At 46.9% G+C, this 25912-nt stretch overlaps 1 long non-coding RNA gene across 1 annotated transcript in view; it reads right to left on the bottom strand.

The window, feature by feature from the left end:
• LOC139828154 (uncharacterized) overlaps positions 1-11720 on the bottom strand; it is a 47939-nt gene extending 36219 nt beyond the window's left edge. The window contains exons 1-2 of the long non-coding RNA XR_011739486.1: positions 11447-11720; positions 2847-2967 (exon numbers count right to left, since the gene is read on the bottom strand). This is a non-coding gene — a long non-coding RNA (uncharacterized lncRNA). The remainder of the gene's footprint in view (positions 1-2846; positions 2968-11446) is intronic.
• Between the last annotated feature and the right edge of the window lie 14192 nt (positions 11721-25912).

Genomic DNA, 25912 nt, shown 5'->3' with positions numbered 1-25912 from the left:
AAGTGAGAAAGTCCTAACACTTTAAGAAAAAAAACCCCTCTTTTTCATGAACTGAATGACATTGTGGACCATTTCTGCAGTTGCACTGGTAAAGGGGACACGCTCTGGTCAGAAGTCAGAGATTCACATAGACAATAAGAGGGACACATACTCAAAGGCACACACATCTCCACATCCTATCCATTTGGATATTGGCTATCAAGAGTCTCCAACCATCTGGGACACTCCTTTCCATGATCCTTTTCCACAGTTCTTCAAAGCTGTTGTGATAATTTCGCAGCTTGGGACAAAGATCTGTGTGGGTTCTTGTGCAAACAGTTTGTATCTCCTACAGACCATTAGTTTCTGTGTATTTAACTTGAAAATCATCCCTATCATTTGGATCTCATTCAGTTCATTAAAATCTCATTTCACCTTCGAAATCTGCCAAAACTTCTTGCATTGGAGACCTGGGAGTCTCCTCCTGTATCCTTCCCATCATTGAACAGGAGTACTGCAAAACTCATTCTATTAAGGTTGTAAAGTAGTAATCCTGTATTTTTGCCCAACTTGCTTTTAAAAATATGGAGGAAATTGATAATACTTTCAGATATTTAAAGCAGGAGTTTGAAAACAACATTCATAGATCATCACTCTGTTCTGCCATGAAACTGTGTTAGCACTGTCTGGGGAATATTCTTAGTCTATCATATTTTTGATCATGAGCTCTTCTATGTAACGATGGCTGCTTGCATTTATTCATCAAAAGAATAGATAAAGAGTTCAGAAAACATTCATATTTTCTCCTTGTTGATGTTGGCCTTAAAAATGCATCTGAAATCCCTTTTTCTGCAGGCAATAATGCCACATATCTTCCACTGTCCCTATCACCTGTCTGCTCTGTAAGGTGATTAACTCTATGATCACTATAAAAATGTTTTATTTAGTGGATAATTGTAAGTACTGGTATCTCCCATTTCCAAATCTTTTGCTTTATTATCCCTGTTCAAGGAGGTCTTAATATTTAAGTGATTTACTGATCACTTAAAATGCCAGCCTCACCATTAAGAGGTACATTTCACTATGCATTGCCTAATTTTATAGTACATTATTTCTTTATAAACAGATGCATTACTCTGAAGCATTAATTAAACCTCTTTGCCCATTATTAACTCCATTTGGAAGACAACAACACAGCCAACTGCTTGCCCTGATGGATGGGTCTGCATCTCCACGTTTTGGCTCACACCAAAGAGTTTCCCAAAGAGCGATGCTACCGGGAGCGGGGGACATTACGCCATGAAGAGCAGTGATTTGTGGAAAGAAAGCATCTAATGAATAATACATGGCATTTGCACTTCAGCAACTCAGTTCGCTAAACTATTTTGCATCAATAACCTGGTACTAAAAAGCTCTGTTTATTATTGCAAGCCTCCAAGGCTTTTTGAAATGGAATTACATCAGCCACATTTATAATACTTAACGTTTGGAGCAAACTGCAGTTTGTTACATCACTGGAAAGAGTCCTCTCCCAGAAACTTCTCCTGAACGCATGCCCGGAGCGACGTTGGGGCTTTTCACATTTCCACCACAAAGAGACATGACATTTAGAACAAAGAGAACAATCCATCCACCACCCCCTTGCTTCTTGCCAGTGCTCCTGGACTGGAAGCCCTTGAGATCCAGGCGGACCACCCCAAAAAGCCCTCAGGAAGCAGAGGTTGGTTTCTCATAAGGCTTTCTACATAGAGAGGTTAATTCAACCTACCCATCCCCTCCTTGCACCATCACTACCAAGTCTTGAAGGCTGCTTGCTCCTTGCAATATGGGTACCTGTCCCATAGCCTCTGCACCAGGGTCACCATCATTTTCCAAAATTTCTGGGCTCCCAAGGCTGGAAGAAGCCCTGGTCTCCATGCCTGATTGTTTCCAAGTGAATGCAACACCACGTTGCTTTGGAGCATCCCCCTACTTCTGATTTCCACTGCAAGACAGTCAGATTTACAAGGCAGCCCACGAAGGTATAAAACTCCAACTCTCATTACTGACTCTACTGAGTATTTTGGTCTTTACATATTTTGTTCTCGGTTGTTGTCTCAGCCAGCTCCTCCTGCATTGCTTCAGAGGCCACCACAGCCACTCCAGCATCCAGGACATCATTGTGCCCTGCTGTGTCTGAGCATCCCCATTAAGAACTCAACACTTACCGACAGTAACCCTGCAGATGCATGTGCGGATGTTCCCTATATCTACGATAGGAAATAATGGTGGTTTCTCAGGTACCACTGCACGAAGCTGACTGGGAAATGTTTTAATGGTACCCATTATAGCTGAAAAAGTTAAAAAGCTATTAGAGGCTGTAGGAGAAGTGTTGTCACAGTCGGAGGACTCCCGGCTGAGCTGAACCAAAGGCCACCTCATGGGGATTCGATTTATGGTGAGCACAGGCAGCCCCAGGAACAGCAGCATGTGTGCCAGCCAACAGAGATCGGCACTTCACATCAGAGGCAAAGCAAATCTTGACATCCACTCGTTGGAAACTCCACAGCCACAGTGGGCACTCTCGTCCCATGCCCAAAGAAAGCAATCCAGATGGTTAGGGGAAGCTGTGCCATGTCTCAATGACATCCAGAGCTGCACACAGACCTGGAAGAAATGCAAAATGCATTGAAACACAAACGCTCCCATTGCTCTCCAGCTATCTGCAGGCTCCAGAAGAAAGAAGTTGACAGAGAAGGATGTGCTGGCAGGGCTGGATGCAAAACGTGAAGGAGGAGGCTGAACTTTCTCCTCTCACAGCACACAGACAGCAGGCACTGAAACACATGCAGGGAGCACACAAAAGCCATCCCCACCACCTTACTCACCATCCTCGTTTCCTTGGGTCTGGGTGGAAGATCCCTGGCTGAAGTGTATTCAAAAAGGAACCCTCTCTGCACAGTGATCTCCCCAGATGAAGAGGGAGCTCATTTGGATTCAGTAGAAAAGCTACAAAAAAAAAAAACAGCTGTGGAAAGTGATAGTTCAGGAGGGAGTTGGAGGCTTGGAATAGAGATAACACTATGGGGACATTCATCTTCTGGTAATGGGAGGAAAACACGAGGGAGAGATTGAAGCTGCTGCAGAGGCAGATGGAGCTGCTCCGCTACTCCCATCCCTCCCGTACCCACCCCGGTTCTGCAGACCCACACCAAAAACTGATAATACAGAGGAAACGGCCTCAAGTTGCGCCAGGGGAGGTTGAGGTTGGATCTGGGGAACAATTTCTTCCCCAAAGGGCTGTGGGGCATTGGAACAGGCTGCCCAGGGCAGTGCTGGAGTCACCATCCCTGGAGGGCTGGACAGACGGACATGAGGTTCTCAGGACATGGGGCAGTGCCAGGGGTGGGTTATGGTTGGACTTGATGATCTTGAGGGGCTTTTCCAAACAAAATACTTCTATGACTCCATGATAAAACTATGAGAATCCCAGATCTTCCTCCACACCCCCCCCCAGTACATACAACATACCACATCAAAACAACCTAAGTGGAATAAAACTACACTCCCCAATTTGGGGCTTTTTTTGAGCTCCATGCTTACGATGCAAAAAGCCTGCAAATCATCAATTGCAGTCCTGTTTCATCAGTTACATAATTACTCTGCTACCACTAATTAGCAGCTGACTGTAAACATAACTTTTATCCCCAAAGACATGCCCTGTTCGGAGCAGAGCTGAAAATGCAAGGCAGGCACCGCTCCGGCGCTCGGTCCGGTGTGTTTAATAACCCTCAGGACTGGTCTTCCCGGATTCGGAAGCTGCTGGAGCAGCAAGCCAAGAAAAACCCAGAGCGATGTTCAATGTGAAATTAGGAGGAAAAGCAAATGTTTAGGGAGAATATGCTCAGCTTACCTGGGCCAAACAGCGACAAATTGCTCCCACCGCTGTCAGGCTTGGAGAGACCTTTTTAGCAGCAGAGGAACGCACTGAGGAAACGCCGTGTTATACTCAGCAGAAAGATCTGAGATGATTGATGCAATTAAATCTCTGAAGGTCTAAGGGTAAGTGCAGCCACGGTAATGAGAGCAAAGAGGGTGATCTGACTCCCGATAATTAAAGGTCCATTTTGATGCCAGTAGGATCAGAGTCCAAAAGTGGAAAACTCGGATCCCACCCGCAACCAGCAAAGGGAAGGACAGGGGAAGGCAGCAAGGTAACAGTGGGGACAGGGCAAATCATCCCCAAAACATCTGCTTCCATGAGGCCCCGCACCAAATACAGGGTGGGGGCGAAGTGGGAGGAGGTCAGCAGGGACCTCGCACCATGGAGATGGCGTTCAAGAAGCAACTGGACAACACTCTCAGACATATGGTGTGAATTTTGGGGTTGTCCTGTGCAAGGACAGGGGTTGGACTCAATGATCCTTGTAGGTCCCTTCCAGCTCAGGATACTCTATGATTCTGTGTTTGAGGGACAATGACAGAGATCTCACAAAAGCCATGCAGCTTCATACCTCCAGCTGACACACGGAGAAGAGCATAACCCTCCACAGCACATCGAGAGTGATCGTGGAACAAAAGGTCGACATGGAGAAGCTACTTCATCCCAAGATACAGGTTAAAGCGTTCTCTTCAAGCCAAGACAGTGACCTCAAGAGCAGAGTTTGCAGTAATGCCTGCAAGATGGACAGCTTAAAAAGGCATTTAGCAGAGGTCATGGGCAGAACTAACTCTCTAATCAGAAATTTCCGTTATAGATGCATAACCACAAAATTTCCTGCTGGAATATTTCCTGTAAAGTTCAACAGAACTGCAAAGGATTGGTGTCATTTGCTACCAAAAAAAAGATGATAATGATACATGAGCTTAGCATCAGTCTCAAGGAAAAAAGTATAGTTATTGTCCTGGTAGCTGGATCATGGCATTAACAAACTGAATTAAGCATTTTCTTAGGTCCAATTACTTGAGCATGCAGCTGTCTTTAAAAAACATCGATATTAAACTTTTCAAGCAAGTTGCTGAACAGCAGCCACTATAACTTGAGTTTCAAAATGAGCTCCAAAGCACAGAGACTCATTTTCATCTCCATGAGAAGCTAAGAGGCTTCTTCATTGTGGGGAAAAGCAAACAAACAAGCAAGATTCTATGAATACAGCAATGGTAATTTCATTTCAAGGAAAGAACAGGCTAATCGTCACTGCTAGATTTGGCACCAGTTTCCAGGTACCCTTCATGGCATCTCCTCCCTGGATGCAAAGAACCCCAGTAACTCAAATTCCTGTTTCTTCTGCACAGCGCTTGTCCTGGACGTGCACTCCAGAGCTGGTTTCTAGGCTAAATTTCAGGAAGATTTAAAGTAACGGCAGTAAAAATTAAGACACTAATAAGGGAGGATTGCATCCACTGAAGAGGGCGTTTTCATTGAATTAATGAAAACCAGAGGGAAAATCCTCTCTTTACCTGAGTCAAAGTTTTCAGCCAAATGCAAGTGAACTGCAAGGAAAGTCACTGAGGATTACTCATTAGTGACCACTCCAAGGAAAGCAAGTCATTTGAATCGCCCTCTTCTTCCCCAAATAATGCAGTCCCAGGCAAATGGGGTCTTCCCTCCCTTCCTGATGGAAACATGAGGTCAAGGAGCCAAATGCGGCGGCATTTCGGATGGGGAGGTTGGAAACCCCTGGGGAGACCCCACCAGCCCAGCCCCGACCTGCCCCTTGTTGGGCTCCTCTGCAGCGGGTTGAGCCTGGATCTGCAATTTATAACACTATTTCCTCCCAGAACACCCTCCAACATTGAATCATAGAATCATTTTGTTTGGAAAAGACCTCTAAGATCACCAAGTCCAACCATTAACCCAACACTGCCAAGTCCACCGCTAAACCATGTCCCTAAGAACCTCATCTCCGCATCCCTAAGCGCAGGGAGTGGATCCCACGTTACAATTCTCCGCCGTTCCCCGAGCACAGCTGCTGAAGCCACAGCTCCGAGAAGGGCAATCGCTGCCATCAGACAGTGGTTTGAATACTAAAGGTGCTCGAGAGACCGGCCGAGCACGGACTGAAAAGGGTGGACACCTCCAGGGAACTGATATTTCTTACACAAAGCGTGCTGGCGATGATTAATGAAACAACCGTGTGCTACAGCCTCCTCTCAGAAGGTACGTGATGACAAGACAGAGCTTTCCGAGTCAGCTCTGAGGTCAAAAAGGAATCTTCCTGAAATGTTGGTAAAAAGTGTTTTTTTTCCCTCTCCTTCAAGAATTCAACACCTTGAAACGTGCACAGCAAAGAATCTCCCGCAGCACGGCTCACGGTCTATACTTAGGCTAATTATTTGCATCCTAACCGCTTTGCAAACCTACGGAGAGAACTGACTTAACCATTTCCCCATCTGAGGCTTTTGTTTTATTAATGAAAGCACTACCAGAAGAATGACATGTTTGTTTTAATGATTCCGTGCTCCTAATTTACACAGCGCAGCCACTTAGGCACCGCGTAGATCTGCAGATCAGCAAATGAACCTTGTTAGTGTGTCTCTGCAACTCATACAACACAGGCAAAAGCACTAACTAGCTTGATTTGCTGATCAGCAATTTTGTAAGTTATTTAAATGACTGTACAGCTCTAATTCATTAAAACTAATTTAATGATTTTCCCATCAGCATTTTCATACAATCCCTCACTCCCCTACAGAAACAACAGCTCTAAGGGAGCGGTAACTCAACAGCATTAAAACTCTGGCAATGGGGAGCCGTGGGATAAAGATTTCAAATTGCAGGAAAGAAGTAAAACCCCTGAGCCACCGGTACCCAGCCAGAAGCACCGACAGGCTCAAACCTCTTTGCAAGCTCATTCTCCTCCATCAAACCTCTAAAATTCTACATTTTTAGCATGCAGCTCCCTTCAAATATACAACTTCAGGAGGTAATCTCAGCCCTCAGCAGTCTACCACAGGTATATGAAGTATTTGTCACTTATATTGTGTGAGCAATGCGTAAGGGGGACCCAGACCTCTGTAGAGCTCTGACAACTTCACATCAAAAGGCAGAACATGATGAAAAGGGTAAAAGCTCCATAAGAGAAACCTAAAGCTTCCCAAACGGGCAGGCAACAAGTCTGCAACAAGAGAAGCGGTGCCACTTACAGCAGATGGCAGGAAGGGGCTTTTTCTTCCCCAGAAAGAAATAGAAGAAATGCAGACACTAAATTTTTAGTGTTACCGTTATTTAATGGTAAAAAATGGGAAGATATTTTCCTTAAATTCTGATCGCACCTTCAGCTGTTACAATGTGTGTTCCTCACTTCTCCAGATTTACTTTCCCCTCCAGAAAAAAGTCAAAAGTTTTTAACAAGGTAAAAAGGTTCATCACATCTTAAATTTTCTACAGAAAACCGGTATGGACGCTGCAGCAAGAAGGTACGAGGCAGGGACACCCCACGCGTGTTTTGCTCAGCAAGCTGAGCTCAGGAAGGTTTCCACGTGCAAGAGCATCACTGGGCTTTGGGTCCAACCCAAACCACCAGCACTTCTTCTGCACTTGTTTTAAAAGAAGCCTTCAAGTGAACATAAGCAATCTAGCTCGTTGTGTGTCACTGCTGTGAAATGCATTAAGTCATTAGGTTTAATAAATGATGCAATTACAATTATACATATTACACATGACTGCCCGATGTCGAGCAAACTACTGAACGGCGTGTTTCACAAAAGCTGCTCTGTCAGCTTTCGCTGGGGTAGACAAATTAACCAGGCACACCAAGGATTTCCAAGGGGAATCACGGGCTACATTCAAGTGTCCATCTCTATTAATTCAGCCTGTGCTTTGATTTCTGCCTTCATGCAAGGAAATGGGATTCCTGCAAGGGAAGGCACAGAGTACATTGGTGGCCGTGAACCTCCCAGCAAACACATGTCCCTCATACACCACACGCTGCTAATGATAAGCGTGAAAAGTCTCATAGCATCCCTCCTCTGTCACTTCACTCCGTCCTTTCTAGGCACTGACATGCAAGAGATAACACTTGAATATGGATAAATTAAAAAAAAAGTATTAAAAAAGTGACTGAAGACACGTTCTTCTTTTGCCCCAAATATCATATCAGATATGAGCAAGAGTTTTCAGATGTCTCCCACTTTGCAGAGGCATAGAGATAAAGTACAAACACTCAGGAACTAATGCACCAGAATAAAAAGAGCAAGAAAAACACTTGCACTATACATTTATACCGGCCTTTTGCTGCGTGTTTGCTGCTGTTGGCCAAGGGAATGTTGTCCCAGCAGCCAGAACACCCACAAACTTTTGGGATGCTCTTCTCAGCCCCACACTCATAAATTGTTGGTGGGAGTGCTGCATGAGGTTTTGCAGACAAGTGCTCTCGAATCCATTTCTTCTTGCAAGGATGGGAACAGGCACGGTCACGAGTGCAGAGATCCTCTTAAACTTGCTTTGGGAAGCGTTTATCGGGCTTCCTAGTCAATTAAATCAACCAATCTGATTTTAGCTGAGAAACAGAGTGGTGCGGACTGGCTGATTCAGGCGTTTGCCTCCTCGGGAGTCCCTTGATGAGAAGTTTTTCTTCGCAATTTTGCTTGTTTCGGCCTCACCCACAGCCCCTTTCCTCCATCAGATGGTGATGATCCAAGCCAGGTGTGTCCCAGCACCTGGGACCATGGGATTCCTTCAAATTCCCCCTTCAAGATAAAAATACATTTTCCAAATAGCACAGCTGTCTCTGAACAAGCCCCTGACACCACAAGGCAGCCCAGGGCCCATTAATCAGGGGGTCCAGCACAGCAAGGGCTGAAATCAGAGAAGAAAAACACCAGACAAGAGTTTCTTGTTGCTTTTGGCAAGTGGAAAATGGTCAAAAATCCAAATGGACCCACTCAGCTTTAACTGCTTTAATGATTTTTTTGCTCTTTTCTTCCACCAGTGATCCCTTCCTCTGGTGGGATGGTTCCACTTATTTGATGCAATAATTTCAATATTTCTGAGACAGAAGTCTAATAAATAAGGAAACCCCAGAGTTTGCTTCTTGCTATAGTACAGGATAATTGCACCGTAGCCTTCCCTGCATTGCTGCTTGTGGAGACTTTTCCCCAAACCAAGGCAAATAAACTCTTCATGAGTTCATTTGCAAAGTGCAAATGAGACAAGGCAGCTACTTTTCACCCTTTCTGCCACAAAAAGCCCACACACACAACATTTGCTTCAACCAGGTGAGCCAGTGCAAAGCATCAGGCTCCCTGCAAAACCTCTGCCCTCCTGCTCCTGCAACACCGGGATCTAAACCCAAAAACCCTCCAGAAATCCCTCCTTGGGCACCACGATCTCACACACACTTTCACAAGTCCTGGACAAAACCAACCGTGTCATCTTGTGAGTCACCATAAGCCTCCAACGGCACGTTTCTGAGCAGCCTTAGAAATAAATAGCAATAGAACGCCAGCAGCTTTTGTTGTCCCATTTGTTTCGGGTTTTATTTTGCCTCGTGCTCCATCTGTGTCACTTCCCTATTGCGCCGCTCCCAAGCGGCAGCACGTCAGCGTGTTGTATTTAAGGGAGGAAAGAGGAGAAAAAATGAGCAGCCTCTCTGGAATTCTTTCATTTGCCATTTTATTATCATCGAGAGCACCTACTTCCAGATGGAAATGCAGATTGGCACGAACCGCGAGCCTTCGCCGCTACCTTCTGTTCACTCCCGCTTTGCCAGGAAAGATTATGTCCCCGGACAAGCTGGGACTTCACGCCAATGGCAGATCGTCCCATTGAATTAGTCCTTCCCAGGTTCATTTTAGCAATTTGCATTAAGTTTTGCCATTTGTTTACACAGCCCATGGTCTGGGTCTGTCAGATTTATATATACTATCCTGCATTAGGATGCTATAAGATTATTTTTAATGGAGTTATAGGATATTAAGATTCATTTTAAATAAGTGCCTTGACAAAAATATCATCACGCTACTTATCTGCAAGGGACTTCGTGTGTCATCCCATCATGGTAGCACTGGAATAAGAGCACTTTGCAAAGCAAAGTTTTGTTGAACCCAACTAAAGCCACCCCGATTTCAGCCCGATATTCCGAATCGCAGTAATTACCACCGCGTATTTCACCATCCTCCAGTGCACTGCACAAATTGAAAAAATGCATTTCTGTCTCCCAGCTCAAAGTATCCTCACTAATAGCCAACAGTTTAAAATAATCCTCGTAGCACAGCAGCAAAACCACAGCCCGGGCAGCGCTTCAGCATCGCGGGCAAACGAGTGGAGAACCCAACTCAATCTTAAAGCGACTGGACTGAGAAACTCAAATCTAAAAAAAGGTAAAATAGACAGAGAAGTACAGCCAGTTGCCATGGTGACAGCAAGATATGAAAGCAAGAACTGATGGAACCTTTACAGTTATTTAAATGCTTATTATAACATTATGCAAAATGGTTGAGTAAAGAAAGCAGAGAGGTTAACATACTTGTAAGAAAAACAGTCATTGCGGGATGAGCAAGGTAACAATTTATAACTCAGAAATAAGGCCTTGTTTAAATTGAGCCATTTGAAATAATGATATAATTATGCCCTCTTAAATCAATGAGGGAAATTCGTTTTGAAGAGCAGAAAAAGGAGAGAACTCTCATTGGGCCACAGCATTGGGTGCAAAATCATTTCTCACCGAGAACTGCACAAGTTCTCCTCCAGCATCTCATCCTCATGACCCTCAGCCCCAGCCAGCCTTGAGCTCCAGGGAAATGGCTCTGGGGTGAGACCTGACCCATACCAGAGTCTCACCATGGTCCTTCGGCTTTGCAGCATCTCCCCATTTGGTTCCTCATCCTCTCCTTCCAGCAGCTGCTCTGCCCTGAGCAGCAGGATGAGGTGAGATGAGTAGGGTCAGACATAACAGCAAAGCAGAGATTTGCAGCCAGGGCTTCCTCTGAAACTCAGGTTTGGGACAGAAACTAGATATCATCACCCTCGGATGAAAGGAAATCAAGGCACACCAGAGAGCAAGTTCAGCATCAGCAAAGACCTAGCAGGTCCCCTGTCCCAAAATGTTCACCCACCCCCTGCTCAAAATTCACTACTTAAAAGGGGCTGATAAGAAATATGAGGAGAGACTTTTGAGCAGGGCCTGTTGCAATAGTACAAGGGGTGATGGTTTAAACTAAAGGAGGGAGATTCAGGCTGGACATGAGGAAGAAATTGTTGTCCCTGAGGGTGGTGAGAGCCTGGCCCAGGTTGGCCAGAGAGGTGGTGGCTGAACCATCCCTGGAGACATCCCAGGCCAGGCTGGACGGGGCTCTGAGCAACCTGAGCTGGTGAAGATGTCCCTGCTCATGGCAGGGGGGGCACTGGGGGAGCTGGGAAGGTCCCTTCAACCCAAACTATTTTATTATTCTACATGGTGCTCTGTCTCCACCTCTCTCATAGGACCAGAAGGATTTGTCATCCTTCTTCCTGTGGAAAAAAAATGGAAAGAAAATTGAGGTTTACCTCTTCTCGCTCCGTAATTCACCCCAAGCCCAGAGCAGGGCTGCCCGGTGTGGACTTTCCTCCAGAGAGGCTGACAGGAGTCGAGTGGAGTAAATCCCATTACAGTCACGTTCAGGCCTTTGGGCTCGGCTCCTTCCTATAGTCATTTGTCAAGTGCTTTTCATCTGAAACATGATTCTTGGATTCAATTACTTTATAAAGTCAATATTTCAGGTCACAGCTTATGCATCAACAAAGACATCTCCAGGGATTAGAGTTCAGCGTGGTGGAGCTCTAAGTAACGTTCCCTGCACTGCTCCAGCTGAAAAAAAGTCAATAAGGGAGGTTTGTTTCCCCTCACATTTCACTCTCAGGGGCTGCAAAATTATTGTTCACTTTTGTAAATTTAAACCATCAAGAAGAATCAAATGTTCCTGGCTTCGTTATTTCCAGAGAGATAAAGCAGGACTGCTCCACCGCCTCCTCCCCACATTCTTGGCAATACTTTCCTCCTGCTGAGCTAACGAACAGGCACAAGACAAGAAATTCACTCAAGATGGGCTTAGCCCATGCAAAGGGACAACACAAGATCTGAAGCATCACTTAGTCTCTGTGCAAAGGTGTTTTTTCAGGTATCAGAGATGGAATTTTGGTGTTGGAGAGTCCTCTGGTCTGCCTCCATTTTCTAAACGTCCCAACGAGGTGGTGCTCAAGCCATATTGTTGGTACCAGAAGTGTGTTCCTAAACCCTGTGAGAATGAGTCCCAAACTTAATATCTAAACCCTCTGCAGCAGGATGCACGTGCAACTCATAAAACAGAAGTCAGTGCCTTTTGGGGTAGATTCTGTACATAGCTGAGGTCCCCCAGATACCTGCTAGAGGGACCAAAGATAACCCAAGGTCACAGACTATGAAAATCCGAAGTGTTTGGGCATAGGGTGGAGAAAGGAGTCATGCTAGAGACCAAATCTTACACAAGGAACCAGAGCACAGGCATTGGGCAGCCCAGGTGAAAGGTAAATGCTTTTGTGACCTGAACTAAGGGAGATTTCCAACAGAATCCCAGAATGTGAGGGTTTGGAAGGGCCCTGGAAAGCTCATCCAGTGCAATCCCCCCATGGAGCAGGAACACCCAGCTGAGGTTCCACAGGAAGGTGTCCAGGCGGGTTTGAATGGCTGCACAGAAGGAGACTCCACAACCTCCCTGGGCAGCCTGGGCCAGGCTCTGACACCCTCACCAGGAACAAGTTTCTTCTCAAATATAAGTGGAACCTCCTGTGTTCCGGTTTGTACCCATTGCCCCTTGTCTTACTGTTGGTTGTCACCGAGAAGAGCCTGGCTCCCTCCTTGTGAAATTCATCCTTTATATATTTGTAAACATTAATGAGTCCCCCCTCAGTCTCCTCTTCTCCAGCTCCAGAGCCCCAGCTCCCTCAGCCTTTCCTCACACGGGAGATGCTCCACTCCCTTCAGCATCTTGGTGGCTGCGCTGGACTCTCTCCAGCAGTTCCCTGTCCTTCTGGAACTGAACAGCTCTGGTGGAACTGGGCATTGTACAAAGTGCTGGTGAGAGCTGATCTGGGATCACAGAATCAGAGTGGTTTGGGTGGGAAGGGACCTTCCCAGCTCCCCCAGTGCCCCCCCTGCCATGAGCAGGGACATCTTCACCAGCTCAGGTTGCTCAGAGCCCCGTCCAGCCTGGCCTGGGATGTCTCCAGGGATGGTTCAGCCACCACCTCTCTGCCCAACCTGGGCCAGGCTCTCACCACCCTCAGGGACAACAATTTCTTCCTCATGTCCGGCCTGAATCTCCCTCCTTTAGTTTAAAACCATCACCCCTTGGCCTATCAAAGATTCTGTTCAACCCAGACCACACAGCCAAAATGAGATGCACTTGACCTGGAGCACAAGGGAGGGTCAGGAGGAAGGCTGGGACACAGAGGGGATCCCCTGATTTGTGTTCCTTGCCAAGGGCAGCCAGAAGAGAAAAGGGGGGAAAAAAAACCAACTATTTAGGCTGAAAGACAAAGTCATCAAGGTGAAAATCTCTGGATAAGCTGACCACAAACACATTCAGGCTGGAAACAGAGACACAGTTTATAATGATCAAAAGAAAAAAGTCTAGAAGAGCTTTGCAGAGACAGGTAGGAGAGGGGGAGAACATCTGCCTGGTTTTTGTGTGGCTCTCAGTGCATTAAGGAAAGTCGGCAGATGCAGCTGTGCTGCAATAGCAGAGAACTGCAGCCTCCCCCCCTCTGCTCCCATATTTCAGGCTTTTTTACTAAGCTGTACAAATATAATTCTTCAGGGTTTTAATTAAAAGCTTCAGGCAATCCAAGAGAAAAAAAGTCCCACATTTTATTTGAGATGCAGGCTTTCTCCCTTCGTACCACGAAACTTAGCTCAATACTAAATATTTCAAATTCTTTTCCCCCCTGAAATAATCCGAACAGTAAATTTTGAATCTTTGTTTAACAGGCTATCTATTGATCTTCGCCAAGGCCACAGCACTTCATAAACCTCTACTGAAGCCAGAAAAGCATCAAAAACAAGCAAACAAAATGATTAAAAGTTAATACAGCTCCGATCACTTTCCAAGAAAAACTTCTGAGGACAGAAATGCATTTTCAGCAAAGAGACCCTGCAGGAGCCAACCTGCTCAGCACTCACCAGGGCATGGCAGGACCACAGTGCCCAAGATGGTCCAGGAACAGTTATCTTGGTGCACAAAACCATCCGCTGCAAACAATAACAGTGGTGAGAGCCTGGCCCAGGTTGTCCAGAGAGGCGGTGGCTGAACCATCCCTGGAGACATCCCAGGCCAGGCTGGACGGGGCTCTGAGCAACCTGAGCTGGTGAAGATGTCCCTGCTCATGGCAGGGGGGGCACTGGATGGGCTTTGAAGGTCCCTTCAACCCAAACTGTTCTATGAATGACCCCCACGAGCAAACAGAGCCTCAAGACTTGTTTCTGCTCTACTGAGACACACGCAAACCTAATCCCAGGATGCTAAACCACAACTTGCCCCAGGCAGCCAGAAGGTCCTTTTGTCCCATACTTACTGGGTCAGCATTGCTGGATTTTTGCTGCCACCAACAGCCCTATTCTCCTGCAGCTCAGTGAGGAGGAAGAAGAGGGATGAAGATGCCTTTATGCCTTTAGCAGAAGTAGGAGAAGCCACATCAAAGGAGCTCACCAAGTTTATTCAATTTAGGCTCATTAGAAAGGGAAAACAAGACTGGCCAGTTAGCTGAGCAGCTAATCAGGATAATATACCATAGGCATCTTAATGGGATTGCTTCAGCTGTGGTGAGGGCTAAATCACCTCTTGGGGCTGGGCAGAGCATGGCTTAGGGCAGGCAGAGCCATCCAGGACACCCACCCACCCAAAATTATCTCAGCCTAAAACCAGCCCCAGAGCAAATGATGGAAATCCTCAGCCTCTTTGTGTTGGTTTTTAGCAGCTTTTTATCACCAAACACTCAGGGAAGACTGTTCAATTAACAGAAGTCAGTAAAATCAGGAGATTTAACAGCAGCAGAAACACCCTCCTTTGACATTCTTTACCCATTGATAAGGTTTGATAAAGCTGTAAGCTTCACAAGCATTTTCTGGCAAATGAGCCATAAAATAGGGTAGTTTTAAGTATTATCCCTAAATGGTAAACCTTCCAATTATGCTTGAAGAAAAATTACTATATCCTGCTAATTATAGCATCCATGGCTAGGATTTGTTTGAAAAGAAGCTCACTTCATTTAAAATAAATGCCAACTTTGAAAACAAGACAGGGGGGTGGAAAAGAAAAAGCAAGAAAATGAGAAATTAATGATGTGGAGCATGCAGAGCAGCTGAGTGCCCATGTGCAATGGGTAGATGTGGTAGCCCCCATCTCCAGCAGACCCCTTCAACCAGGGCCAGCCTGGTCCAGAGCCAAATGCCAATAGTGTGGTCCCACCTGCCTCCCAAATTACCTCTGGCATGCACCCACATCACACCCCAGCTCCATCTACATCTCAAAATCCCTTCCCCATGCTCCATCTGCACCCCAAAATCCCTTCCCCATGCTCCATCTGCACCCCAAACCCCCTTCTCCAGGCTCCATCTTCATCCCAAACCCTTTCCCCAGGCTCCCTGCCAGTTGCATCTCCAAGCTGGGACCTGCAGCCTCTATGGAGGTGGTTGCAGCATCAGGACATCCTGCACGTGTCAGGATCTGTCCCCATTTGGGTGACTCTTCTTCCCCTGCCCTTTGGCTCCTGACACGATGGGTAAGATGAGGGACCCAGGTAGAAAGCAGGAGGACCTGTGCATCTGCAGGCAGCAAATGGGTCTTGGCAATGTTGCAGACCTGGTTTAGGGGTTCCCCAGGACAAGGATGGGTAATCTCCTATGTGAGATGATAAAGGCAGCAGGATGAAATAATGGGGTTAGTCCTCATTAAAAGAAGAAAACATTAAATAATAAAACTGGTTTTTAGAAAGGGCTCAAGTTTAGTTTCAGTAGCTGCTCAGGAGGGAGACCCCAGCAGCACACTCAGTGCGTTACAGATACCCAGGACCCAGTAGACAGCCAAGTTCAAAATACCTGCATAAATACATTCATTCACCACAAATTGTATTTTTAAGGCCCTTTCCTTCTAGGCAGATCAGAGGAAGGTTTGGGAGCTGCTATCAGCTCTATTTACAGCAAGCTGGAATTAACCTCAGGACCTCCTCTGCTCTCCAGAAGGCATCGCCTTGTCCAGGCGATGGATCTAAACAAGCCCCACATTGAAGAGCTGTCTGCAGTGGCTGAGTTACAGGGCCAGCCAGGCCACCACCAGACAAGCATAAATAGATCAAATCCAAAAATACTATCGCCTTGATTAGTTAAATCTGCACGAACAGCCAGCCTTAGGCTGGGGACAAAGGGCTTTTGGGGCACTTTGGGTGTGTTGTGGCCCATCACCACTGACAGGAAAATTAAAGTTGTGATTGAGCCTGGATGAACCAAGACAGTTTTGTTCTATTTCTCTCATTGAAACATCCCCTGTGTGTCCTGCACCCACTTCAGCTGGGGTTGCAGACAAGCAGAGAACACAATTTCATTTACTAGGCAGACAAATCTGGACTCGGCGCTTTCTTTTCCAGAATGAGCAATACCAAGGACTTTGACCTTTTGTTGCTGCTTGCTTGAAAATTGTTCGGATCAGCTGGTGAGACCCAATGTGTCAAGTGCTGGCTGCAGGTTTGACATAGGAAAAGTGAATAAAGCATGGTCAGAAAAGGCCAGTTTTCATGAAATATGTGAAAACATCATTTTGGGCTTCACAGGCTGCTGATTTGGGGTTAAAAATTGTTATGTTTTGGCAAGGAGGTCGCAGGAGAAATGGTAATGGGTTTTACCCCATGTTTGCTTTTATTCCTTCCAAGGATGTGGGGACCAGGGACACTGGGGAGAGAAAGGAAAACCAATGAAGAAAAAGGCAGTAAACTCAGAAAATAAAACTTAAAAAACTTAAAAATAATTAAAAAAAGAAAAACCACAAGCAAGCCAGACTTTTTCCCTTTTTAGATTATATTTAAACAAGCTTAAAAGGAAATTTTTAACCTTTTTCATTGCTCCACTTCAACCTGAAATGTAACTACAAAACTGACTCCTCTGCTTATAAGCGGTAATATTGTAGTAATTACAAGGGAGATCAAAGCTGCCGGACTGACAGATCCAGCTCATGGGACTAAGGGGACCAAAGGCTCAGCACCCATAATGGCAGTCAATGGTCCCCACCTTCTGCAAGGCCATTTCCATCCATGCACATCACCAGGAGCACAGATGTCCCCATCCACCCATCCCAAACCCATCGCCAGCGGTGGCTCTCGCAGCAAATTTCTGAACATTTTTGTCTCGTCTGTGAAAACAACCAAAAAACCAATTTCCTTTCTGCAAGAATGCTGCAAAAGGTTCTGTTTAGACTGACAATCCTGTCCACAAACTCAGTTGCCCAAAACCAAAACAAGCGCGATGCGCAAATGGAGGCAACGAGAAATCGTTCCAAAATGGGAAGGGATGAATATTCATGGCAATATTTTGGTTGCATCTAATCTATCTTTATAACATTTCACTCCGGCACGCCGAGGCTGGAGCTCTGAACAGCGACAGCAAGAAGAAACGTAATTAGCATAAGGGATAGTAATTAAAGATGTAAATACAGGAGATGCTGTGCGGTAATTTTGTCAGGAAGGTGGGAGAGCACCGGAGCTCCCCGGGGAGCGGGCGATGTGCTCCTCTTGCCCATCAAACACTGTTGCACCGTTACGCACCCTACACATAGAGACGTAGTAAGTGTTTCGCTCTGCTTGCACAAATAGAAACAGAAAATATAATGAAATATGACGTGCCGGGAGATTCCATCACTCAGGGAAGCAGGGAGGCTGAATTTTGTGTTCCCAATGCATGTTTCCTCCAAATTGCCATGGTCCGGGAGGTGATAGTGACAGCTTCATAGTGCACCCAGAGCAGCTCAAGTGAAGCCCTGTGATAATACACGAGACTCCCCGGCTCATCTTTCCCGCAGAAGTGGACGCCTGGCTCAAGCCAAATGCCACATACACCCTCCTGGTTCCCTCATCCTGACACGGATGCATTTCCTTGCCCCCATTCCCAATCTTTCAGTCATCGGTTTACGTGGCATCACACGTTGAAAGTGTCCAATCTCTTCAGTGATGTTGAACAGGGATTACCTAAACAGCATGTACAAATCCCTCATTTAGGTGCTTAATTAGCTGTTAAGTGTATAAGTGCCAGGTTTCTGTGCTTGCACGGTGAGCGGAGCGTGTAACTGTGGGTTTCAGCAGCCAGGTCTAGAAACGGGGCTTGGTACGGAATAAGCAGAGAACGGATGGCATGTGCGAATGGAGACTTTTTGGAAACAAAAGCACAAAAAACCCAGCCCGCCCTAAAATTCAAGGTGGCTCAGTACACCACGAAACGAGGCGGTGTGTGGGAATGGGTTGGTTTTATTGACTCTTGCAGCAAAACAGTGCAAAGAGTGAAACCAGGGGGGTCTTCTGAGGTCCCTTCCAATCCCTAACATTCTGTGATTCTGTGAATCGTCTCCTGCAAATATTTGTTTTGAAGCAGAAACTGCAACATCCACTAATAGCCAGAGATCCCCCCCCACCCGGGCTCAAACTCTGCCAGTGCCCCAAACACTTTGGGATCTTCCCAATGGGCAAAATATTGGCTGAACAGAACAGGGAGCTAAATTCTGGTTGAAAGAGCTCTACATATTGTGATATCCACCCAAACCTCTGAGCCAAGTGACAGCGCTCCTGTATAAATGCATTGCCCTCATCATAAAGGTGCGCATGCTTTCTCCCAGGATTTTCAGAACCCTTTTGTACCATCTTTATCACACAAAGACTGGCTATTTTGAAAGCACTGAAAGTGCAGGCCGCTGATTTTCAATATGCATTGCATTTTATGGCTCGGTTACCAGGTTAATATGCAGTGTCAGGGATTTCAATGGGACTATATTTATAAGCATCATTAATTCGTATGAGTTCATAATAATCTCATAATATGGAATTAGCAGCATTCTACTTTATTCAAGGTGCTATTAAGATATATATCATGCAAAGAGTGAGGCTATTCCACAAAGCAAAAAATACAAAGGCAAAACAACTTCAATAGCATGTTATTATTAGATACTGAACAGTTAGAGAGGAAGAAAAGCTTGTTGAACAGAGGTGGAAGATGTATTTTATGTGCTTTCCAGTATCACCACTGCTGCACAAGGAGGAATTATTATTAAAAGATACCTTGTAAAAGAGAAGGGTGCAGGAGGAACGTTGAGTTTCCATGGGGTGTTGGGGGGATCCCCTTCCATGGGGATGCTCCAGCAAGTGAGATATGGCACCTTCAGCCCTTCTGCCATGGACACCAAGTCCAGGTGGTCCTCACCCATCCCCATCCCACCCAGCTGCATCCCCAAACAGCAACAGGAATGTTCAGCACCTGCCCAAAAAGTTCATCCAACTCTGAAAAATAAGCTCCAGCCCTGCTGGGGATCACTTTAGTTATGCAACATTATTCAGCTGGGAGCAAAAAACCCTCCGGTATGAGTTATTTCTTAACTGCCATTACGTACTTTAAGAGAGAAGCGTTCAGGAGGAATTAGGAAAAAAGCAGATAAATGAGCAGGGAATTTAGGACTGGGCTCCTGGGATTGGAATTGAAAAAACCCCATGGCATTCACCATAAAACTTGCCTTTCAGGCTGAAGATGACAGAAAGCAGCTTTGCTTTTCCAGCTCCGGGAAAGGGATTTCTTTGGATCATTTCATGGTTGTGCAGTTTGGGAAATGCCCAGCACTGCTCCAGTTCCTACCAGTGGTGCTGAGCCACGCCAAGCAAGAAAACACCCGCAAACATCACCCTTCACAAATCACTGCTGTGTCCTGGTCACAACTTTGCTAAATAAAAAAACACCTACAAAATCCCAACAAAAGCTCCATGTGCATGAACCTGCATCCTTATCTCTGAGATCTCCCGAACGGGGTGGCCACAGGAATTATTTTAGCAATGTACCAAAATAAGCATTGGGGGCAGTTCCCTGGGTCCGACTATTTCACTATTTCACATCAGCGCTGGGTCGGGGAACAAATTTACCTCCAGTTTTGCAACGAATTAGCTGCATGCAGATCAAAACCACGCTTTTATTATTCAGATGGTGGGAAATGGATGGAAAAGCCATTTTGTTTGATGGACACAGGGACCGGTGAGCTCGGGCAGTTTCTCCAAAGCCCTATGTCCCACCACTCGCTGTCCCAGGGATTTCGCTGCAATCCCCATGCTGAACTCATCTCAGGCACGCGGGCAACCCTTTCCTCCTAAAAACTTCCTCTCCACCTGCTTTTTTGGGGGTTGTTTTGCCTTTTTTTTAACCTCCAAACACGTTGCTACAGCAACCCCAGCACTTTATCGGCGCTCAGGGGAATATTCATCTCCAGTTCAGCTGCTCCATGGAAACACATCTCGCCATCCCTGCTCGGGGGTGGGAGAAGATGACCCCACCACTCCGTGTCTGCTGGAGCAGGGGGTCCACCCCAGCTGGGCAAAGACAGGGGGGTGGGAGGTGATGTGGAGGGACCCTCTCGGCTCAGAGAAGCACCCAAAAAAACCCTTGCAATGATCAGCCCAGCATGCAGAGACTGCAACACAGCCACGAGCAAAACCACCGAGCGTGCAGAGTGGGGGTCCCACTCTGGCAGCTTGTGCCCAGCATAGGATGGATCCTGTTAGAAATAATTCCATGGTTTGCTGGAATTTTAATATTCGGTCTGTAACCTGCTGAATGCAGTAGGACACGTACTGTCTTGTATTTCCCAGGACTTCATCCCGCAACGCACGCTGCACGTCTGCCACGTACTTAGAGAAACCTCTTTGGGGACCAGTCCGTCCACGGGGACATCGGAATGACACTTGCGCTGATGTTACGCAGCAAAACCACGTCATCGTTTTCCATGCGGTCTTAGAATAGGCAAGTGATGGAAAGGAGATGTCAGTTCTGCATCCAGCCATGCCCGGCGGTGCACAAGAAGCAACTCGCGCACACCAGCGCAGCCGTTGCAGCCCCACCACTCGCTATCACAACCATCTGCAGGACAGCCAGCGTGACACAGGCAAAATGGCACAAATTGCCATTTCCAAGAAAATTAATTCAGTCCCTTTGTGTGCATTCTGCAACACCCACGTCTCTCCCCTGCGCCACAGTCACGACGCTTTCCAGCAAAAGCAAACCCTGTGGCTCTAAAGGGCTCCCCAGCGTTTCGGCTGGAAAAAAAACAATCCCAAAATAAACCAAATACGCCTCTAAACTGGGAAAGCTCATTCTCCTTAAGGTGCCTTTGCCCTTTCTGGTTGCACAGCAGGTGTGAGACCAGGTCCCCCACCAGCACATCCCATTGGTGAGCCCTCTGCCTCCAACCCATCGCAGCCTTAGCTAACCCAGATAACGTTATATTAGATTACAACATCAGGCAGGTAATTATTTAATATAAATTATTAGCATGAAATATATTTCCTCACACTCTAAAGGCAGTTTTATAGCATCACGCAGTGCCAGCCCTCACTGCCAGCTCAGGGTCACCCGTAGGCTCTGTGGTTTTCATATCATTATTTAAGTATTTAAATTCAAGCCACTCTTAATGTTTCCTTGGCCAGGGTCAAAGTTCATTAATATTCCAAAGAAAATACTCAAGCCCTTAAAAATAAGCAGGAGTTAAGTGCTGTGCTGCCTGCAGATAAGAAAACATCGTGCAAAAGTAAAAGCAGAGTTCTTCCTCTTGATTTTGCCTAATTTTTATTGTGTTGCATCATCTAAGGTTTTCCTCTCCCAGTTTCCCAGCTTTCCGGTTTTTGAAAGGCATTCTCTCCACACGAGCTCGATGAAGGCGGGAGGGCAGGATCGAGACCTCCTGCCAGTCCTACTAAAGTGGGTTTTCCTCTGTTTTTCCAGCTGCTTTACTCATATCTCAACATATTTCTTTATGTTATTAATAAGCGGATTTTCAACCTGTTGGAATTTAAGATGAAATTAATATATTGGCAGATACCCACAGCAGTCTCTCAGGTGTTCATACTGAAAATTATTATTTTCAACAGTTCATGGCTCATTTCTTTAAAATTAAAATCAGTGTTGTGCCAGGCGGGGATAATTTCGCGGAGTACAGACCTGGAGGATGTGAGGAACGAGGCTCTGCTGCCATCGGACACCTCTAGCCTTGGGGTGTCCCATGTCTGTCACTGAGGATGATCTTGAAAGGGGGTCCCCGACCCAGAGACCAGTTGCAGATGAAGCAGAGGTGGGTACGTCCTCATTCTCCTCCCCTGGTTGTCCATGTTCAGCTGCCATTGGACCGAGACGCTGGGTACCAGAGCGAGATGTTGGGCGAGATGCAGGGTCTGAACTGGCACCATCGATTTCACATCTTCATGCTATACCCTGGAAGTCAAGCAGATTTCTCTCCTAACCACTTAAACCTCACCATCCCATCGAACTCCAGACAAGGATTTGACCTAAAAGCTGGACTAGAACACTAGAAAAGTGAGATCTCGCAGAAAATGTTATAAAGGATGGGACTGAAAACGACATGTGTGTGGATCATCTCCCAGTTACCCACTCCAGAGAGTGTTTATGGGAAGCACGTGGGCGCATGGAGCAGCACACTTTGGACAGGTATTTGGATTTGTTTGGATTTGGGGTGGCATCCTGCTGGTAGCAGGGAGGACGACAAACTCGCTTGTTCCTGGGGAGCAGAGCCCGACCCCCCTGGCTCCAAGCTCCTTTCAGGCAGTTCAGAGATCAGAAGGTCTCCCCTCAGCTCCTGTTCTCCAGCTGAACCCCCCAGGTCCCTCAGCCGCTCCCATCACACTTGTGCTCCAGCCCCTCACCAGCTCCGTTCCCTTCTCTCAACTCGCTCCAGCACCTCAAGGCCTTTCTTGGTGTGAGGGGCCCAAAACCGACCCCAGGATTCGAGGTTTGGCCTCAGCAGCGCCCAGCACAGAGGAGATGAAGCGCCGGGTGCTGCACAGAGATGTTTCATTTTCACCGTGGTGCCAGTGGAGGGTTGATGCTATGGCCATCCCTATGGCCCACCCCTGGGACATCCAACTGCTGCGTCCAGCCCAGGTGTCCCCCGGGGGAAGGTCCTGCTCTTGGCCACCAGCACATCCTTGACAGCAGAGATGAATAATCTCCTTTCCTGGGAAGCTGGGCAGGGGGTGCAGCCTTCGCCCCACTCTCAGACAGCCACATGCAGCACAGCGAGACACGGACAGGACAGGGACCCTTCCCAAGGGCCATAATGCCTGAAGCCTCCACACAGCAGCAAAGCATCCTTCTGCACCATAAATCACTGGGAAACATTAATAAACAGCTCCATCTACTGACATCCTTACCTCCGAAATCCAGACCCCTCCCATAGCAGCTGGGATGCAGCATCCAGAGGTGCCCACGCTGCCCACTGCATCCTACCCAGGTCAAGCAGGCACTGAATTTCATCCCGGGCACAACCCAAATACAACCCATCACAGCCCCACGGGTCCCTTGCAGGGGAGCACATCTCCCAGACCAAGCACTATTAGAATTCCCTTTGAATTCCAATAAACTGACATCAATTAAATTTATTATCATCTCATTGAGCGAAAGGGAATATCTCTTTAATATTCTATTTCAGCCAAAGAGATGAATATACATGTGGTTTAAAAAAAAGCTAACAAGCCGAGGAGTTGAAAAGCGGCAGCTGAGAACAAGCAGCCTTGTTACTCTTGTGTAGCATCGGGCATGAAAAGAATCACAGAATCATAGAATGTCCTGAGCTGGAAGGGACCCACAGGGATCATTTCTTTTACAATCCATTGATTCTCACATTTATTGCAGGTCCTTGGGTTACTCTAAAAGCACCTCCCCTGCCCCAGGAGGAAGGACACCCGGCTTTCCCCAGTTTCCCCTGTCCTCGAGGGACAAATCCTGCTCTCTCTTCTAGCACAGAGCAGGATTTCGCTGTGTGCGATACCCTGGAGCATCACTATGGTGAGTTCACACAGGGAAGCCGCAACTCCATGTCCACGTTTCCACCACATTTCCATCCTTTGTGGCTTTTTATTTTTCATCACTCAAGCCCACATCCCTCAGACCCCATATCCGCAGGCAGGCTCAGTGCAGAGGGGAGGATTTGGTCACTAAACCCCACGGGCAGCATTCCCAGGACACGCCTCCATCTCCTAAAACCATGAGCATCCCCAGGCTCTCCGCTCTCCATCAGCCAAAATTAAAACCACGGCTTCTTTTTTCCACATCCCCATAAGAGCTGCACTCTGCACTGCAACGCCAGGGGAAAACTCTTGTTTACAGCCAGCAACGGGTTGAAAGCTTCAAACCACTTTGAAATTTGGAAGAAGAGACTTGTATTTGGGAAGCTTGAGTGCAGAGAAGTTACTCACGTGGAGGAGGAGGTGACTCGGAGATTTTTGGGTTGAGCATCAGGGTGGTTGCACCATCCCTCGTGCTGAGCTGGGGATGGGAAACACAGGGGTGGGAAATTAAGATTGAAGAGGAGGATGTCAACAGGACCACAGGTTGCTCACAAAAATATAACCTGTAAAAATATATATTTAGGGTAAATAGAGAAGTGCTTGGAATAAAAGTCTCCAAGTGTCCATCCTTCCCCACGCACCCTTAAGAATATTTGGGTGGCAGTGCTTGGGCAGGGATTCACTTTTTTCTCTTACAAAACGGTGTGTTTGAAAGTCCCAGCCCAATATGAACTCCTGAATGCATCGTTATAGCTAGTCTGGATTTATTTATTGAAGCATTTATGGTTTTCCTGAGCAGCTCAGGGGCCAAACTCCATCCTCTGATGGCTGTGGGTTGGGCAATGGAAATGGCATCTGCTCAGCTCCGCTGGCTCTCTCCAGAACGGCTTTTGCCCAAAACCTTCAGCCAAACCAAGAAACATCTGCAGAGAAGATGGCGAGTACCATCTGGAGGGTTTCCAGGCTGTCCTTCCCTGCGGTGCTGAGCAGAATAAGCTCCTCAACGGGTCCATTGACATCTACCATGTGTCCTGCCTCCTCCAGGAAACCCTTTTGCATGTGTCTGCGGGATTAAACTAATTCAAAAACCCTTCAAAAAAGGCCCAAAACCCTTAGGAAAAAAGACCTGACTGTGATTTGCCATCCCAGGAGATACCAAACGCTCTCTTGCTACAGGAGACAACTCGTGGGCCCACGGTCCTTGTCACCAACGTCACCGCTGCCAGCCCAAACATGTTTCCCATTTTGGCTGTTTATGGCAGGACAGAGAGAAATATGTCAGAGCTGTTAAAATCCTGGCAGAAGCATTTTGAGCTCATTATCACCTTATAATCGCCGCCAACGGAGCTGCAGGGACAGGGTTGTGTTAATGGGGGGGAGATATTAAAAGCGGAGGTGAGTGGCTCAGTGTCCCCGATAGGCATCGTCACCCCCCGCAGAGCCAGGGTCCCCCTGGTCCTGTCACACAGCAGCTCATGCGATGGAGAGGATGCTCTTTCTCAAACTAAAAATCCCACAAAACCGAGATGCCAGGGCCGTACCAAAGTTGTTCAGGTTTCCTATTCAGGGCTGAATTGTTTAATCCAGATTCCATCCACGCACCAGCGATGTGCACCAGGAGCTGGGGACACCCAAGGACCACCAGGACACCCGCATCCTGGATGGATTTTCAATCGAGCAGAGATCACAGCAAACACAGAGCAAGAAAACGCTCTGAATCACAGAATCCCAGAATGTCAGGGGTTGGAAGGGCCCTGGAAAGCTCATCCAGTGCAATCCCCCCATGGAGCAGGAACACCCAGCTGAGGTTCCACAGGAAGGTGTCCAGGCGGGTTTGAATGGCTGCAGAGAAGGAGACTCCACAACCTCCCTGGGCAGCCTGGGCCAGGCTCTGACACCCTCACCAGGAAC

Source organism: Patagioenas fasciata, chromosome 5, assembly GCF_037038585.1.
Source record: "Patagioenas fasciata isolate bPatFas1 chromosome 5, bPatFas1.hap1, whole genome shotgun sequence".
NCBI lineage: Eukaryota > Metazoa > Chordata > Aves > Columbiformes > Columbidae > Patagioenas > Patagioenas fasciata.
Note: the sequence above shows the minus strand (reverse complement) of the source record. Positions and strands in the feature narration are given on the sequence as shown.